The sequence below is a fragment of the Apteryx rowi genome, unplaced genomic scaffold, assembly GCF_003343035.1.
Source record: "Apteryx rowi isolate R43461 unplaced genomic scaffold, aptRow1 scaffold_92, whole genome shotgun sequence".
NCBI classification, from domain to species: domain Eukaryota; kingdom Metazoa; phylum Chordata; class Aves; order Apterygiformes; family Apterygidae; genus Apteryx; species Apteryx rowi.
The window spans coordinates 1381199-1400225 of record NW_020451227.1 but is presented as its reverse complement, the minus strand read 5'-3'; positions in this window follow the sequence as shown (position 1 = coordinate 1400225).

The window sequence follows — 19027 nt, the reverse complement described above, 5'->3', positions numbered from 1 at the left end:
AGAAAGATGGGGGTGTGTGTAGTCATTGTGTCACTTCCATAGAGATCCCTCAGCCGTCACCTCTGGGTAGAATGGGCATCCATGTAGACAACTGATAATATTTATTTCACTTCCTATTTAAACAAATAGTAGCAGTTGAACACCCTTCAGTGATCCTACATATGAGAGCACACAGCAATGCACTAAAAGCTTTCCTCATTGCATTTCACCTTCATTGGGAATTCAGTGGCGCACTGTCCTTAAAACTTGTATAAAACTATGTGCCTGTTTCATCCTATCCAATTGCATCAGTGCTTTGTTCAAACGAAAATATGTGCATCTCTTTTAGATAATTCGGGTAGCTGGCAATAAGTATTTGTAGTTATCAATGCTCATTTTATTAAACAATGAGTTACATATGCAGACTTGTCATCTTTGTAATTCAGTGTTGTTTTGGCACTTCCTCTAGATTATTCCCTTCTATACTAATACTAACATGCCTTTGGATATATTCTATGAGACTGTTGTCACTAAAATTGAAATAACAGACTCACCTTTCAAAAAAGTACGACCGTTTAACAGCATGGAAAATCAGGAGTTAATAAATTTACTTGGGCTGGGTAAAATACTCTGATTGACAGGTGAGGTGAGCAACCTAAAGGGATATATTAATCCAAGCGAAACATGCTGCTTAGCTGAAACTGCAGTTTAGAATTTAAAACTCCAGAACAAAATCTGCTTCCCCCCTCAACAGTAATGAACCCTGTGCCTTGCAGTGTCCCCGGGGTGTGATTATCTCAGAAAAACTGTTTCCCCAGTTACGTCTTGTTGCATAAATAATCATCTCTTTGATGCAAAGGATAACTGTGGGAATGATGCAAGTTAAATATATTCTCCAGCAGTCTGACTTGCAAGGGAATAAACAATTTCTTGATACTTAAAGTGCTTAAACCACTTCCTTTGGTTGCCAGGATATTTAAGCATTCTAGGCATACAAAAATAGTCTAAATTTTGTCAATATGAAGTAAAGTCCCTTTCTTTCTATTATTGTTTCTTATGGTTTTTTTTTTCCATTAGATGTATGGAATCAAAACACTAGTTAATACTGTCACCATATAGCTCAATAACTTTACTTCAGCTATCATGGCACCGGAGAAAAATAATGTACTGAATATGTCTAAGCCAAAGATGACAAACACGTTAGTGCTATCAGTATCCTTCTGAAATAGAGTATATTCCTGGGGTGGAATTCATCTCGGTACAGGGAGAGCAGAGAAGGTGAGTCCATCCATCAGAATAATGCTGCGAGGAACCATTACACCGCCGCTCATTTATGCATGTCCAAGGTATATGTAAACTAGCTGGCCTGGTTACTCACAGCACTATTGCTGCAGTCGTACAAGCTGCAAAATGCGTGGGAACCTGGGAAGGTGCTTGGCCAGCTTGTTTCAAGCTCTTTTACTGCCACAGCTCATTTTTGCTGTCTGTTTTCAAGCTGACTAGTTTAAGGCAGGATTGAGTCTGCATCAACTGCAGTACCCTGCTTCCTGCAGCAGAGATGGACCCTCAGTGAAATTCCAGAGGTGCCAAGGCCGCTTGCTGCCTCTGACTCCTGGGGATAAATTTCAGTTGGTAGGAACTTGGAGAGAAATAGTTCCAACAGATCAGTTTTACGCCTAGAGATCACAAGTTAATGGTGGTGAGAAGAAATTTAGGAGTGAGAGGACATGACCTTTAAATCTTCTGTAGTTTGTAATGTTTGTAAATTAATATTAATGCTCAAAATCAATTACAAAGATGTTTGAGCTCATAATGAAATCATGTCCCTGCTAGCTAGTCTCTCCTCACCTCTGTGACTCCTTTTAGTTGCAATTGTTGTTTACAGTTTCAAATTTCTCCGCTTGGGTTTTCCTGGCAGTTTAAACACCAAATTAAAAGTTAAACGAAACATCATCAATTCTCATTGTCTCTGAGCAGTAGAGGTTCTGGTTCACTCATTAATGTAGTAAGGGCAGGCAGCATGGGCTGCCTTGCCCAGCCCTTACTCGCCTCCAGGGCACTTTCTCCCAGGAACTGGCCTATTCTCTTCTAGACAATTCCCTCCCTAAATGCCTAGGAACCAGCTTGAATTTGCTAACAGAGGCCAACCCTGGCTAGTTCTCATCTGCTGTATTCCCTAAATGCCCTTTCTCATTAAGCACCCATCACCAAGATACTCTCTCTGTAATTTTATAGTAAAATCAAAGATAGTTACAGGCCAATAACACAAACACTGCTTAAGGAAACTTGGAAATAAGCTATTGAAAGAAATGAAAATCAGCAGCTTATTCTTAGGAAATTAAGGCACCTTATCAGGGAGAAGGTAAAAGGCTTAAAAGGAAATGGATGGCACAGACAGTTTTTTATACAAATGTATACTGTGTTCAATGAAAGGCCTGTGAACAATATACTGATATCAGGAGCGTAAAAAATTGGGTAAATTGTAATTTAAGGTCTATTGTTGTCATATCCTAGAGCTTCAGTCATACTTGTGATACTATAGTTTCTATGTTTTTTTAAGTAACATAACAAAATAAGAGTATTATTATAATGCATGCATCTTTTCTGAGTGATAGCATACATAAGGTATCTGAAATATTCCTGTTTCTTTAAAAAATAGTATTTGAACGAGCTTACAAAATGGAAGACAAAAATAATGTCTGTGGGAAGAAAAGGTGTGGCTTCATCTGAGCTGAAAAACTGAAGGGAAATAGCAAAGTCTTACAGAGTTGTCTATGTCTGCGTAGCCCCCTTGTTCTAGCTAACAGAGCAGAGGTGCAGAGAGCTGTGGAAGAGGAATGAGAAAGAATCTTAAGGAGTAAAATTAACAGGAGGGTTAGAAATAGCTAAAAGGACCATGAGGTCTGTGGATAAGAAATGACCCAAGAGGAGGCTAGAAAACTATCCAGGAAGAATGACAACACATATGAGAAGAGTTTGAAGAAAGTGGGAAGTTCTAGGTTAAAGAAAATCCGAATAATTGTAGGTAGGACGACAGGGGCTCCAGTGCTCCCAGAGGACGCCTGGACCACCATAGGCGAGTGGAAGGAGTTTGGAAGGATGGTGGTGCTTGGAGAAGTCCAGTTCAGCAGCTGAGAGCACCAAGATGTCTCACTGGAAAGGGCCTCGGCAAATTTTACGTAGGGGAGAGGTCGGAGAAGCATACCAGAGGGATGCTAAGTACATGCAGAAAGTCAAGAGAGTATTTAGCGGTGCTGGGAGAGGCAGATGGAGAGACTGGAAGAGCAGATGGTGGGCATGAGGGAGGGCAGAATGAACGCCAAGTTTGAAACGGCAGCCTCAAACAAAACATTATCAGTTGTTCTGACGTGCTCTTCCTCCTCTTTTTCCTCCCATCCAAAAAAAAGAAAAACCCAGCCCCTACCCCCCACACCCTGAGAAAGACCCCTATGGTATAAGCTGTGCAAACAGTTGGGCCTGTCCAGTGGGTTAGGAATCACATTTGCCCTTTCAAAGCCCCTGCTCATTAAGTAGCGGGAAGAGAGAACTAAAATCATAATAGCTGATCTCATGTGTACCACATAGAAAGGACACTTCCAATGTACTCTCCAAAATTTTCAAGTGACCAGATCCAGGCCTGGAAGTGTAATGGGGGAACAAAAGCAACCAGGCTTTCCTGTATAGCAGCTTATACAATTTCAGTCCCAGTTTGGTTCTTTACATTTCTCAGATATATTTTCTGTTCAACTGCATAATCAGCAGTGATATGTCAAAGACATAGGGAAAGATCTTAACTAATAATATTCCAGCCTAAATTCATTATTCTCATAAATAAAGTACTTGGATGTCTGTGTTAAACCAGAGCAAAAGCCATTATGTGTGAAATGCCTTCTCAGTTTGTTCTGATGTGAGCAAAACTCATTTATGCCACTCTTTCCCCTCCCCACACTCCCTGACCCCCATATGCCTCATTCTAATGATTAAAATATAAGTACATAATTCCTTCATTATTTTGGAATAATTCAAAAGTCTGTTTACAGGATCATCAATCATTCTATTGAATAACAGTAGGCTTATAATGTTTCTTTGAAGAGTTCCTTCTTCCAGCATAAATTCACTGAAAATTCTAGGATTTCTTCCCACTTTACAGTATAAATGTCAAACCATTTGGTAGTTAGGGACCACTTAGGGGGCAGTAGCTGCTAAAGGTACATAGGATGCAATTCAGACATGGAGACTGAAAGCACTGACATTCACAGCAGTGTCATCCTATTCAGTAGGTATGAGTGTGTTTGTCTTCAGAATTATGTCTCAATTACCCTAGGTTTTTACGTTTGTAATATCAGACCTGTGTACTCTTGGAGCTTCTGCTGGTATAAATTTGATCCAGATGAGGCATGAGAACCAATATACCTTTGTATGACAGCTTCACTCTTCATATTCACATTTTACACACTTAGAGGACAGAAGACATGCAACCCAGTATAAAGCTTGCAGAAACCAGTCCAAATAATTTTTTTGGAGCAGATTTGGACTTGTGCTTTTTAGAGCTTTGTGCCATGTGCATTTTTGATCCATCACGAAGCGTCTTTAATGCTTTACCATTCCATGGAATCACAGTCTTAGTGCATTAAAAGACTTTCAGAAATTGTACGTTCATATTACCAGGTGAAAACATTCCCAAGCTGCGTCACAGTCTGCTACAGTATTTGTTCTGTTATATCCAGCATTAAAAGTACAGTATCCATTTATGTCTGCTACTAATAAACTCATGCTCCTAATGCTTCTGTTCAGTCAGTTTGGTGATATGGCAGAGTTTCAGACAACTCTAATTTTTAGCCTTTGGGAAACAGGATGTAAGCCACTCCATTGTCATGTTTACCAATGTCATCAATATTTGCCAAAGGATGTAGGACATCCTTAACAGAAGATGGACGATATTGTCATGTATTTGAAGTACTTACTTTTATCTTTTTCTAATAAAAACATACATGTTTCCAAGCAAGTTGAATTTGTAAAAATGAGCCCTTTATTTGTTGTGTTCTTTATAAATCTATTAGTGACAAAGCACAACTTGCTCTGGAAGAAAACATTTCTTCTCTTCCTCCTAAATAAAAACACTTGATCTCAAGCTATCTGTCTTTCAATATTTGCTTCATGTGCAAATAAGAGCAGATGAGACCCTGTTTTGGCGAGTGTACTGGCTCTTTATTTCAGAGAGCTCATCTATAGCTGCATATCCCATTGCAGCCTGTTGCATACAGTTGTCTTCATGATGCCTCCTTCAAAATCTCTCTTCCTGCAACCCGTGTTCCTTCCTCGGTGTTGCATACAGATGTAGTTTATCATGAGTAATTGCTATTGGTATTCCCAAAGGCAGTGTTTCTTAAGTATTGGTGGCAGAGTTACTATTTCAGATGTATGTAGCCTATTCTGTATAATAATATGATCACTAAAATGAAAACCTTTTACATGGGAGACACTGGGGTATGAAGTGAAAGTGTTTGGAAAAGGAAATAACATCACCAAAAAGTGAAGAAAGTTATTCTGACAGCGAGACATTTCATCTGTCAGCAAACCAGAAGGGAAGTGAGGTGTAGCTCTGAGAAGCCAAGGGACCAGCAGGGTACCACATTTGGTGTGTGAGATGACAGAGTTTTAGCAGTAGGCATGGCGGGGAAGATGCTTGAACTTGGAGATGCTGTATAGGAAGAATTGTCTGAATTTGATAACAGCTTGTATGTTATGACAGAAATAAACTGTTGCAACTTTTTTTTTTTTTTTTTACTATTGGAGTGGGCACATATAAATTTCATATGGTGTTTGCTGTCAACTTCATTTTCTCAGCTAGCACCTTAGGATTTAAGCGTTGACTTCTCCACCATTTAAAATTCTCTTATCTTACATATCTTGCTTTTATTCTTGCCTTAGCGAGAAGGGGGAAAGAAAGCAAGATAAACCTCAGTTTTTTGTTTCAAAGTCTCTATATAAGTATTTGGAAAGCTATAGAAAGCAGGAGGGAATGGAAGATAATAATCTAAGGAGAAGGAACAAGACATTGTCAGAATAACTTGACATTTTTCGGGCAAGTTAGACAACCTAACAAACTGAAACATCATATAAACTATACAAACATTAACTCTTTCTACTTATAAATAAGTCTTGGTTAGTTTTTTTTATTATTATTTATTATCTGTCCTTTAAGAAAGAGTGAACAAATCAGTCTGTTTTTATATGAATTTCTTTTTCAGTTTGCATTTATTTCTTAGAAATCTATTTGACTGAATTGTTTAGGAGGCTGGTTTAGAAATGAGTAACGCCTCCAAAATACTGTTTATCTGATGCTTATGATTAAAATTACTCAGGTATACGAGAGGGGTTTCTATCAGAAAGTGCCTAACAACCAGCATTTTGCAAAAGCTTCATGAAAGGGTTATGAGTATCAATCACATTTTAAAGGAAATTTTCCTGGTCCTCATTCCTTGGAAAGCTAACACCTTACTGATATGTTAAAAAACAAAAACAAAACAAAAAAATGACCAAAATCCCTCTCGTATGGAATGTAAAATGAAGGACTAATTTGCAAATGGCCAGTGATATAGGCAAGCTGTAAAGCAATTGCTAAATAATATCACATGCCTTTTCTGCTGTTTTGAAGATCTGGCTACCTTAGTTGAATCTTGTAATTCTTTCCTAAACTTTTCCTAATTGTTTGGCATCATTTTTAGAAATATGGCCACTAGAATGTAAATACCATTCTAGAAATGTAACTTATTTTAGTAATACTAATGGTCTAGAAGTAATGATATTTTCTTATCTACTAAATAATCCTTTGATTATCTGCTTTAGGATCATAGCATTTTCCGTCTGTGCAGGGAGTTGATATTAACCTTATATCAGACGATCTGTCATAGATGAAAATTGGTTTGTATACACCAGCAGTTCTTTAGCAAGTATTTGTTGGTGCTGACCAGTGGTAGTGGTGAATTAGGATAAATTGACACACTTGCAAAATAATTAGCTACTTTAACTGAAACAATGAGGTTAAAAAAAAAGTTAAAAGTTAAATCCATCTCTGTTTCTAAAGGCTAATATACAAATCTACAAAAATTTTCAACATAAGCCATTTAAATTTGACCTTGCAAAAGTATTGTAACAATTAAATTTTTTCACACAAGAAGAAAATTGCATCTGCATTTATATTAAGTACATTTAATAGAGGAGAAAATTAGGCTTCATGTGCTGTCTACTAGTGAAATAATTATCCAAGCACACAACAGTCTTTGAAGATAGGGAAAATAAGCTTCCAAATGTCACAAAAGCCAAAAAAAGAGACACAGCTTAATTTACTCTCTAGTACAAGTACAATGGATTTGGAGGTTAAGAAGAATGTTTTCTTCCTTCTGTTTAAAGTGATTTGTGTATAAGTTTGCAGTTATTATCAGAGAAAGAAATTTTAAGAGAAGGTAAGAGGTGTTTTACATGTCAGAGTAACTCCTAGTGCACTCGGTTTCATTACTCTGGGAAATAGCTGCTTCACCCCCTTACACGAGCCCTCTCTGTCAACTCCAGGGACACATGATACCTAACACATCCTATCAAGGGTTAGGATAAAATTGGGGAAAAAATTGGGAAAAAGTCCATTTTCCAGCCTTGTTTATTCCAAAGGTGAGCAGTGTTCCCTGTTGCTCAGAAAGCTTGGCTTTGACTAAACCTCCGCGATCTCCGAGAAGAGGCTGCAGAGCAGCTCTGCTCCTTCCCCGGAGTGACCTGGTTGCTGTTTGGCACAATATGGCTTAGTGTTGCAATAGCAACATGTGCTAGAAAATATCCATAATTCATCCCGTGCCTCTGCAGTCAGGCAGATTGTGCTTTGTGCTTGCTCGTTTGGTTTTCCTCTTAGTGTCACATGCCACTTGGACACGTCATGAGCTGTGAAATTTGGGTTCCCTTTTTGGACAAAGTTAACTCCCTGTTTTGATGATTTGTAATCTGGTAGAAGTTGATGTTTTCCTCCATTTTTTTTCAGCCTATCTCTGAGGGGATAGAAATGGGCACTTCATTTTTCTGCCATGGTCTTGAGAGAGCAGACTTAAGCCCTGGTTCATCTCTGTTCCCGAATCTCCTGCTGCATGGGGTCCCAGGCACGCGAACCTGAGCAGCACTGCGGCTCTCCGAGCAGCAGCCCGCTCCGGCTTGCTGCCCATGGCCCCGGCTAACGGGGTGCGCTGCCCCGTGGCCGCGGCTGCCCCTGCTGTGCCCGCCGCCGTCGCTCTCACGGCTGGGCACCACCAGCCCCAATGCTGGCGGGGGCTTGGGGGAAGCGGCCGCCACCAGCGTGCGCATCAGCCCTTTCCTCTTCCCCTTTTGCCGTTAAAGTTGACATACGCTGTCAGCTATGGACACTGCGGATAAAGCTTGGTGGGCATGAGCCTCTCGGCAGCCTTCATGCAGCTCTAGAGTCACCTCTGCTGTAGCACCTTCAGCAGCTCGGTGGCATCTGCATTCACCAGGCGCACCGGAAACTCCTCCAGAGTGCGGGGCCAGCTGCCGTTGCTGGATCACCAGCCAGTTGCAAATTAGCTCGAGATAAGAGGTTTCTTTTTTTTTTTTTTTTTAACAAATCAATAAGCTGTTTGTTAGCTTTTTAAGGAATGAGAAACAGGAAAGATTTAAGTTGTAATATTCATTCACTCAGAACAAATAGTAATGTAGCCTGTGGTTAGCTAAGACTAGCTGCCTTAGTCTTCATGAGGAAGGTGGATTGGTGCTGTGACACACAGCACTCATAATTCAATGTACATAAAAAGTTACATGACTTTATATCACTAGACTTATTTCCATTCTGATTTATTTTGTAGCTCCAGACTTACTGGAAAGGAGGGCAGAGGACTATGCCTTAGGAGGCTATGGACATGTCACTTAGGAGAAGGCACTGAATTGCAACTCTGAAAACTCCCACTCGGCCACTGCCTTAAAAGGGAAGTGTTAGGACTTTATAGTACTGAATACTGATACAAATTCTAGGATATGGGAATTTTTTTTTACTGTATATAACTGCTCAAGCCCAGCTCTTCCCCTACTTCAATACCCTGGCAAATATTTCATTCATAACGTCAGTCAGGTCCTGAACGGTTTGATCTGGTGACTTCCAAAGCAGTGCAGTCACGGCCTGGTTTGAGCAGCACGTTGAATGGCTGGGACGAAGCTGGCAGCATGGACACCCAGCTTCAGGTTCTGCTTTTTATGTGAAATAATCACTCAATGACATTGAATAAAAAGCGAGCTTCTGCCAGACATGAGAGGACACTAAACTTTGTATTACACATTTATACTTTCCCTTATGCTCTCTTTCACTGGCCAAAAAGTTTTGTGTTCTTTTCCTGCAGATCAGCGGGCTGATGGAAATCTGTCCCCCCTCTTCCCAAGTGCAGTCTGTGGTCTGTGAGTTAGACGAGTTGTTTGCGTGGAAGAGCCGTGTTTGGATCCCGCGAGGAGGAGGGGAGGGTTTGTCTCCCAGGCCCTGCAGGCTGGCGGGTGCCGTAGCAGGTAAGCAGGCTCTTGCTTAAAAATGGGAAGGGGGAGGCAGCTATGGCTAAGCACTTCCTCCAGGTGCATTAAGTTTAGTTCACCCCAAGAAGGACCATCAGTGCCCCCACGAGAGCGTTTGGGATCTCGGGATGCCACAGCGTTAGCCAGGGGACCCGCAAAGGCAAGTGTGGGCTTTAGCCTCTCCCTGCGCGGTGTCCTGAGGCACCCGCGGTCCCCCTGTGCTGAAATTYCCGACGGCCCGGGAGCCGGCTCCACCGGAGCGCTGATGACACCAAGGGTCCCCAGGGTAGCGTGCACAGCGGGGGGGGGGCAATTCAGCTTCCTGCGGCTCTAATTTCTCCCATCTGCAAAATGATATCATCTGCCTTCTTATGTTGTTTATTTAAACTGCAAGTTTTTCATGGTCAAGCCTCTCTCTTTAATATGTATATATACAGTTTCTATGATCCAGTGAGGTCCTTTGGGTGTTTGTAGTATGCGTGAGAATAACATGAGAAAGCTAAAAGCGTAGTGTTCTCAGACTTGCGGATATCTGAACACTAAGAAACTACAACGTTAGTATTATTCATAGTATTATTCATTTATTGTGCATTTGACAAGGCCAAAAGTGATCTGTAGTCTTGCGCTTTTCCACACCAAGCAAATAACCAAAAATATGATGGAGAAGTGGATGTTTTAAATACTCCACTTATGGAGAGAGCTCTGTGGAGGAAAAGGAACTTTCCAACGTGAAGTTTCCAGTTTGAGGGGTCTCCTCCTGATCCTGGCATCTGCAGTAATAAAGCCTGAGTGCTGTTTTCCTTCCTTTCATTTACCCATTTTTATCATGCACAGCATGACTCTTACAAACTGGATCATGTCCACATTTAGAGCTCTTATGGGGAGGATAAGTGCCCATTTTCCTAATAACAATAATGCCTTTTCTGGCTTCCAGAAGATTAATCTGCCAGCAACTATAACATTTCCTCTTTGCCAGATAACAGTTTATGGTTTTTTAGCGAAATATGTAGGGTTTCTGGAGAAATGGGAAGAGCTGCTCTAATTCAATAGTGGTCATACATTAATGTTCTCATGCCTTTCTAGTTGAATCTCCCTTGTAAATAGCTCCATTAAGGAAACTAGAAAATTATGAGGTGTCAGTATTAGATTTCTTTCAACAATGAATTGGGTTTGAGACGTGAGACTTAGGAAGCATGGTGTTTTTGAAAATAATATGAAGATGTGTTTCATATGCCAACTGAGCAGAGCAGAAGTCAGCACTGCTATATCGGTGTATATAACAGGAATATATTATATCTGAGCCCTGGAATACATGTAGGGATAATTTCTGTGAATCTCTAGAGAGACAGATCTGGAAAAGCCTCCCTCTTTTCCTGGAGGCAATAACATCTCCTGGTTGAAGAGGCTGCTAAACATTGAACTAAAAGTGTATGAAGTGACTAGCATGTTAGAAGACAGAAGAAATCTTAGCCTGGGCAGAGATGGGAGGTTGTGACAAGAAGCTACCATGCAGGACAAGTATGGGACTCATTTCTGACTACTGGGATCCCACGAGGTGAATAGTTACTGTCTGATGTATGATTAATGCTATGAAAATGAGTGGTATTATGCTTTGGGAAGGTTGGGATCCTTTGGTCACAATAAATCAAATGTTGTCCCTGACAGAGCAGAGTTTCAGGTATTGAATAAAGTGAGATGCCCTGATGCATCCCAGTATTCAGAAACTGAGAACTGCCCAATAAATCCAAAGCAAACCATAAGCAAATATCTTTGTCGCCAGTCAGCTGCTTAGCAGCTGCTCTTATTTTATGTAAGGTGAAATATATAGAATCTGGCCTAGACCCAGCTCTCACATTTACCTGATTTCCCAAAGGTTTTGTGGTCTTACTTTTGCTCTGACTTTTTTAAATCTTCYGTCACACCGAAGTCGGTGAGTGAGCCAAGCTGCACATGCAGTCCGCTCTTCAGAGTAGCCTCCCTGCCCAATATTGCGACTGGATCTCRCGGAGGTAACCAAGACGAATTGCGTTACGCAGTTTAGGTTACAGCTCCCTTGCAACATTCGAGCCCTAGTCACCCCCGAGAAAAAGAAAAAGAAAAAAGGCCTGCAATTAAGGCACGGCACTTTAATATAAAAATGGGGGCATGTAGATGAAAAAGGGATCAGAAGCATGACCTAGCTATAACTGGCCTGATATAAGCATATTTTTACCATTTCTATTAAAAAAAGCAAGCATGGATATTTATTTTGTCCCATGGGTTTTCAGTTCCATAAGCTGGCAAATGTATTTAAGACACACTAATAATTATTGATTCTTTTACATTCCAGTGACACAAACTGTCTTCATTTCAAGTGTATTTTTCACTGCAAATTCATACATTTCTTTGCATAGCCTTTGTTGGTGGCATTTTTTTTTAACCAAGCAAGAGTTCTAGCTGGTCTAATCCTTTTTGTGTTCTTCATCGTGCAAAGGAATCTGAGTATTGTGAAGCAATCAGGCAAAAATACTGTTTAATTTCCGTGTATGTGTGCAGGATAGAAGGGGGGAAATCTGGCTTACTTGACTGTTTTGTTACCCTTGTGGAGCACTGTAAAAATTCTCAAGTGTTGTGCTGAGGATGTGATCTCTTGTTTAAAGCYGGTAGGAAAAGAAACAAAAGAAATCAGTCCAAAACCACAGGAATAACTCCGCCACAATATTTCCATATCTGCTGGCTCAGTAGCCACCTGAGAGGCGAACACGCAGACTTCACAGAAAATCAGAGCAGGCCGGGCACCGGGGGGACCTGCACCAAATGAAAGTTCAGCGCCACTTTGTACCCAGCCGTCTGATCTTTTCCCGTGTAGCGGCTGAGCACTGTGCGTTTTTCCAGCCCTGCGGTACGGATCAGAGTCAGCAGACCTCAGGCTGGCTTCCGGTTTTGTCGTTCCCGTGAACTTTTGGCCGGGCTCATTAAAATGCCTGGTGTTCTTCAGATGCTGGGCATGGAGCGATGAGGAGTTTCTCGACAAACCCTGTCAAAAGCTTCTGACAACAGGTACCTTGTAGGGCCGCGAATCTTACTGCCGCTTGCTGTGCTCTGAGTGGCAGTTGCCCTATTTCTTGGTCCTATTATCTTCTATTCCTCGTTTTGCTTTTAATGGAAAAGCATCCTCTCCCTTCCAAATCAGCTAGGCATCAAACCACACACTTCTCATACACTTACATGTGAATATAAAAACACTAAAGAAAGGTTATTGGCATTTAGAGGAAAGCTGTTCTTTTGCACCAGAATGCACTGAGTGAATACATAAAACACTGAGGCTATATATTTATATATATATATAAAAATATATATAAAATAAAAATATATCAACAATGGATTTTTGATTTCTCCAGTAAGTGAAAAATAGAAATTTAATTCTTCACTCCTAAATTCGTAGGGTTATAAATCAATTAAGCTTACTTTTTTAATGTGATTATTGGATATATGTGCCTTAATTGGTTTTAAATTTTTAAGTGACCACAGCAGGCATAGAATGATGCATAGAAACACTGGAGAACTGCTAAAACTTATCAGGTTCATAAGTATTTCAATTTTCACTAAAAACTACACTCTTCTGCATGATCATTTTCATATTTACTGTTCAAACAGCCAATTCAAAATTTTATCCTGATAAAATATTTTCAAGGGACAGAGATACAGTATGAAAATACCAAACCTATGTTAGCAGTGAGAATAACCAGTTCAGCAATGTTTTCTTGTGTGCATTTTGGTTCTTATGTRGGCTATTGTGTTGGTAATTTTAGAAACTCTAGCCCAGCAACAGACACCCAGGAAAAGAATGATGTACTGCAAGCAGCAAGAATTTTAACTGCAGACTATAGCTTTATTTTCTTATTTATAGCTCCCTTCACTTTGTTGTGTTTTATGAAAGACGCTTCTTCCTTTCGAATGCCCTGGCTCTATGCTTTCCTCACCAATGGGTTTATCCTTAGATTGTATCCTGTTAGCTATCTTCCAATATTGAATTTATAAAAAGGCAAATCATAAAACTTTGCCTTTAGATTTTAAATGCCATGCAAATATTATTAAGAAATACCTAATTATTATTTTATTTAACTTCCAGCAATGTTGGCTTTGTTTTTGCCTTTTAATAAATGTACAATTGTTTTAGGAGAAAGCTTGAGGCGAACACAAGCAAGTATAAACATTTGTGTTAGAGCTTACAGGGAAATGACAAAGCCAAAGTTTAAAGATGTATTAGTATTACACATTTTAATAAGCAAAATCTAATAGTATTAGTTGTTTGCTGATGTTAAAGATTAAACATAGGCAGACGGATTTGCAACTGGTATAAGTTGTTGTAGCTCTATTGATTTCAATCACTTGTGCTGATTTCCACCAAATGGGAATCAAATCTATGCTTTTAATATTATTTGACTGCATAATAGTACTGTCTACGGACAGACCCCGCTTCATTTTCAGGTTTTTCTCTCTTCATTCTATTCTGTTTGGTTTCACAGACCAAACCATTCTTCATTGAAAACTGAAGATTTTTCTTATTTATTAAAAAGAACTCCCCACCCAAACATTCTTATGGGAAAATGATTATTAAGCAAAACAATGAAAAATGCTCAGTTTTGAGAGATTTTTAAATTCAGCACCTGTTTTTCCAAAGTCTGAAAAATTTAATCTTTGAATTTTAGAAATGTGATATTCTGATGTTAAAAATAACATTTTGCTCAGCAGTTAACTATAGTAGAATAAAAAACAAAAAAGTCCATAATTATTAACTGCCACCTGTTTCAGCTGAGCTTTCTACTTTATTTCTGTTTAGTTTCTGTTCATTATTTTCTGCCAAGCTTTCTTTTTTTTTTTTCCTCCCTTCTTGTTTGGGTTGGAAAATATCTTAGTAACACAAAAGCAATTACAGGAGAGAAAAAGATTTTCCTTTCCACTTCTATTTACACTATTGACTCTGAGATCAAAGTCGCATAAGAAAACCATACCCGCAGAAGAAATTATGGATGTACATGGAGTTCAAATTTGAATGTATATCTACCCCAGGATGCACTATGTTTAGCATAAAATGAAACCAGAGGCTTGAAAACTGTTTCTACATGTTTTTTTTTTTTATTTCAATATTGATTCTTTAAGCAGAAAGTCCTTCCATTTACATCTTGTTATTTAGGCTAATAATAAAGAGGCAAGAGCAAAGAGATATTTCTTTCCCATCTAAGCTACTTTATACAAAGCCTCTTTTGCCTTTCTGCTTCATTTCTTTCATAGTGTCCTTAACTCTTTATTGCTTTTACTGCCATTATTATGAATCACTTTTTTCATGTTTGATATGCTTAGTCATTTTAATACAGATATAATTGTAAGGTGCAAAATGTAAATCTCCATAATGTGTTTGAAGAAAAATGTGTCAAAGTCCGTTTGTCATACTGACAGGTTATAAAATCAGACTGGCTCAATTTAATCAGGTTTAAATTTTAATGACATAAGCAAAACTCAGACTAAAGTAGATATCTTTCTGTTATTATTTCAGATCACTCTGCTGCAAGCGAGAAGCATTTTATCATTTATTTATTGACTCTATCATTTCAGAGCTATCTTGATCCTAACATCTGTTCTGGAGAAAGTGCTTTAAATCATTAAAATATTTTTCAGATGAGATATCACTGTTTAAAGACCAATTGTCCTCTTTTCTGATGGTACCTTTGCCTTTTCACCATTATCTTTCCTCAGGTGAATTCCTGTCCCTAGAGATACCCATTCTTTGGCCAGGTCCAGGTCCACTTGATTTTTATATCGGTCTTGCTTTTGGGTCTAGCTTGGTAGCTGAAAATCTTCCCTTTCAGAACTTGCAACTGGTGGCTAATAAGGCGGCCAAGCAATTGGTCATTGTAGCATTGCTGACAAAAAAAATAAAGTATTGTAGGAAAAGAAAGCAAGAGGCCAAACCAATAGATGGAGTGGGGCCTCTGCTGCTCGGGGTGCACAGCCCAGGCGCTCTTTTCTTGGGCGGTGGAACGAGTCCCCGCTTGGTCGGAGCCTCGSGGACAGCTCTGTGATGAGCGCTACCCTCAGTCTCAGACACTGCTTAGCTGTCTGCCTTGTTTATTAGAAGAGAGTTTTCTGAAACTATTGTTTTTCTTTCTTTTTTGTTTTCTAACAGCTTTGCGAAGCAGCTCGGCCAGTACGTATACCCAGTAAACGCCTCCAAAAGCCGGTAATCCTACAACTAGCCCAACAGGTAAGCTGCATACTGCAGTTGTAAATTCCTCTAATTCATTTCCACATCCTGCACTTGGGGGTTCTCATCAGTAAGGTTAATTAAACCAATGGCTCCTAGAGATGTTGCTTAAAGTTACCGGTGCTGGTGGCTGTGAGGACTGGAGAAGCTCTCTGCCGACCGAACGAGCACGGCACGGCCACAGGCAAGCCCACACCCGCTACCGCTGCTCCAGTGAGGGGAAGGGTTTCTGCCTCTGACTCGCAAAATTCCAGCCCCCTCGGTAGGAAGCTGTTAACAGGGGAGAAAACTGTCGTTTTAAATCTAAGTGTGGATAAGAGGATTGAGATATCTTACTTCATTAAATAATAAAAGGATAGTAGTGGCTTTTGGTGACTTTCTTTGACTTCACAGCAGTATCCTAGAGGCCAAAAGGTTCATATCACATTCCCAGTGTCCTGAATCCCTTCTACATTCAATTTCGCTGGTCATTCAAATAATCAGTGGTTGGAATGAGAAAGAATGGCGATTCTCTAAAATTGTGTGCAGACATTGCTGATCAGCAGCTTCAACAGCTGCARTGAAGCTTTTTCCTTTATTAAGAGTCACTTTATAAACTGAATGGCCACCTTAAAGTCAGAAGTTGTTTTCTATAACAAGAAATGAGGTGCACGCCAAATAATAACCTCAGATGAAATAAGGACTAAATAAAGATGTGCTCAGCTGTCTGTTTGCTTACATCAGAGGAAGTGACTGCTGTCATTTTTTCCAAGGTGGGGCTGACAGGAAATAGGAATAAAAATGTGGACTTTTGCCTTTATTCTGGCACGAGATTATTTGCTTTGTCAGATACATGCGCCTGACTTCTTGCTGATCTTTGGGGTATGGAGCAAAATTCACATTGTGCTCATGTTCTTTAGAAGTGTGATTCTTCTTTCACGTAGATCTTTATAAATCAGAAGTGACTGAGTAAAAGGCATCAAAAAGAAGTTGGGATAAAATTGGTTAAGAGAAAGACAAAACAAGTTTAAAATATGTTAATTGAAAGATAAATCTAATAAGCAATGTGAAGGTATAAAATATTTTTTTGAAATGAAATTAGATGAAAAGCAATCAGGAAACAAGACAATTTTATACCCTGCTTAAAAGCATCATTGACCTGGCTGCCAAGAATTTATTGCTGCTTTGCTTTGTTTTTGAATACATAAATAAAATGTCATCAGTGTCTTCTGCAACACAATACTATTCATAAAATAGAATGCCACCTCCTAGACTTTTTGATTTCTAAATTGGAGCTCTATTTTAGCATTATATGGCAGATTGGTCTTTGCCCCAAATTGAAAGTTTGTATATTTTTTCTTCATTTGTGATGGAGCTGCAAATTTGACGGGGAGGGAGGTGGGGTAAAGAAGGGATGAGCTGTCCCTTTCAACATATTGAAGGGGGGCTGAAATCTCGGGAGGGGGGTGTATATAGCATATGCCTATCACAAATACTCACTGTGGTGCCTACTTATCAAAAGCGAGTGAGTCAGATTTAGCATTAAGAAAACATCTTTGCACATCTTTGCACAAAGTGACAGGCACATTTGACATATTAAAAAGGTGCTCTTAAAACGTAGATGTCTTTAATTACCTTCTAAGATGTGTTGTTGAGTTAATAGGTGAGATTTGCAGTCTAAATACTTGAATCTGCAAAAGTTAGCAGGAATGCCAAAAGAAAAAACAGCTGTGTTAAGCCTTCCATGTTTCTCCAGTTTAGTAATTTCTCAGAAGACTGGGTTTACAGCATAGGTGGGTGCAAAAAAGAACTGCACATATGAGAAAGTGTAGCATTAAAGAGCCAGTGAAAAGCAGGCATGAATAGATCCACATATCTCATGCAAGTTTGATCTTGCTACAGCCACATGTAGAGACCTTGGCTTTGCCTTCCTGCTCCCTCTGGGTTTTCAGGTCAGGCTCATGCTGCCCCTCTTTGAGAAGAAAGATCAGAGAACTCTTACACCGGAAATGGGGTCAAATAAAGAGGATGGAATGAAAAACATTAGAAAACGGGTGCTGTGCAATAGATCCTGGTGTCCTAATGTTGAGTCACCTTCTGTCATTTGAGCAAATTCAGTCCATTCTGGCCAAAGGTGCAAGTCATTTACAGATCACAGATCGTTTGTGTAAAATCTGTAAATCTTTGAACCTTTAGCTTTCTCAGAAGTGGAAGTTAACTTTGGTAATAGGACGTGATATATTCTGCTAGGTTAGCAATACTGTGAGAAAAAATACTGAATTCTAGTACATGAGGACTGCCCCAGATGGTTGTTGTAAAGGTTTTGAGGTCAAGAATGCACAAATGAAAAATACTGTTTTGTGGAAAAGTCAGTCAGTCTGTTTCAGACTTCAGAAATTCATGATTCAGGATGGATTTGAGTTCTAGATAATGGACAAAGGAATCTCTTGATTCATATTAACTATTTCCTAAATTTCTRTTGATTGTAGAACATATTTACCTTTACTTAAATGAGTAGTTTTTCTATATCCAAAGCTGCTCATAACATAGCCATGAATTGCAAATGTTAATCTCAGGAGGCAATGTTATTTTCCTCTTGGGTTTTAAACTCTCATCAGCTTCGTGGTAGCATATAGTATAGTTTAGGAAAAGTGGAATGATGCTCTGTTTTCAATCAGACATGTTTTCAAGAAGATGTTTGATCTTGACAAATGTAGGCAGTGTGAATCACTCCTGTGTGTGTAAATCTATGTGTGTGTGTGTGTATATTTTTACCATTTGTCCCTTTCTTTCCTTTTCCCAAGACATATTCTCTGCCAATTTTAAGAGCTCCAGAAACATAGCTCAACACAGAGAATTGCTTGCAGCACATAACAAACTGTATCGATCCAATAAAATCCAAGATCAATCAYGTAAATTTTTGATTGGCATCTACCAGCAACACATCTGTTTTTATATACGCCAACAGATATATTTTCAGGGGTACTCCGTTAAAATACAATAATCAATTATAATAGCCAGCCTCTCAGTTCCTTATAGACTTTGTTCTTTTTTTTGCACGTTTCATTTTAATTCCAGCAATTTTTAAAGCAACCCTTTTCTCAATATTAGCTGGTTGAGATTAGCACCAGAGTCTATGTTAATATGCTATCATAGATTGCTAGTCAGTGAGCATTAGCCTCTGAAAGAAAGGACAGCCGGAAAAAAAAAACAAACCCCAAACCTAAGTCACCATTTATATCTTTGAAACAGTGGCATCAAAACAGGTTTGAA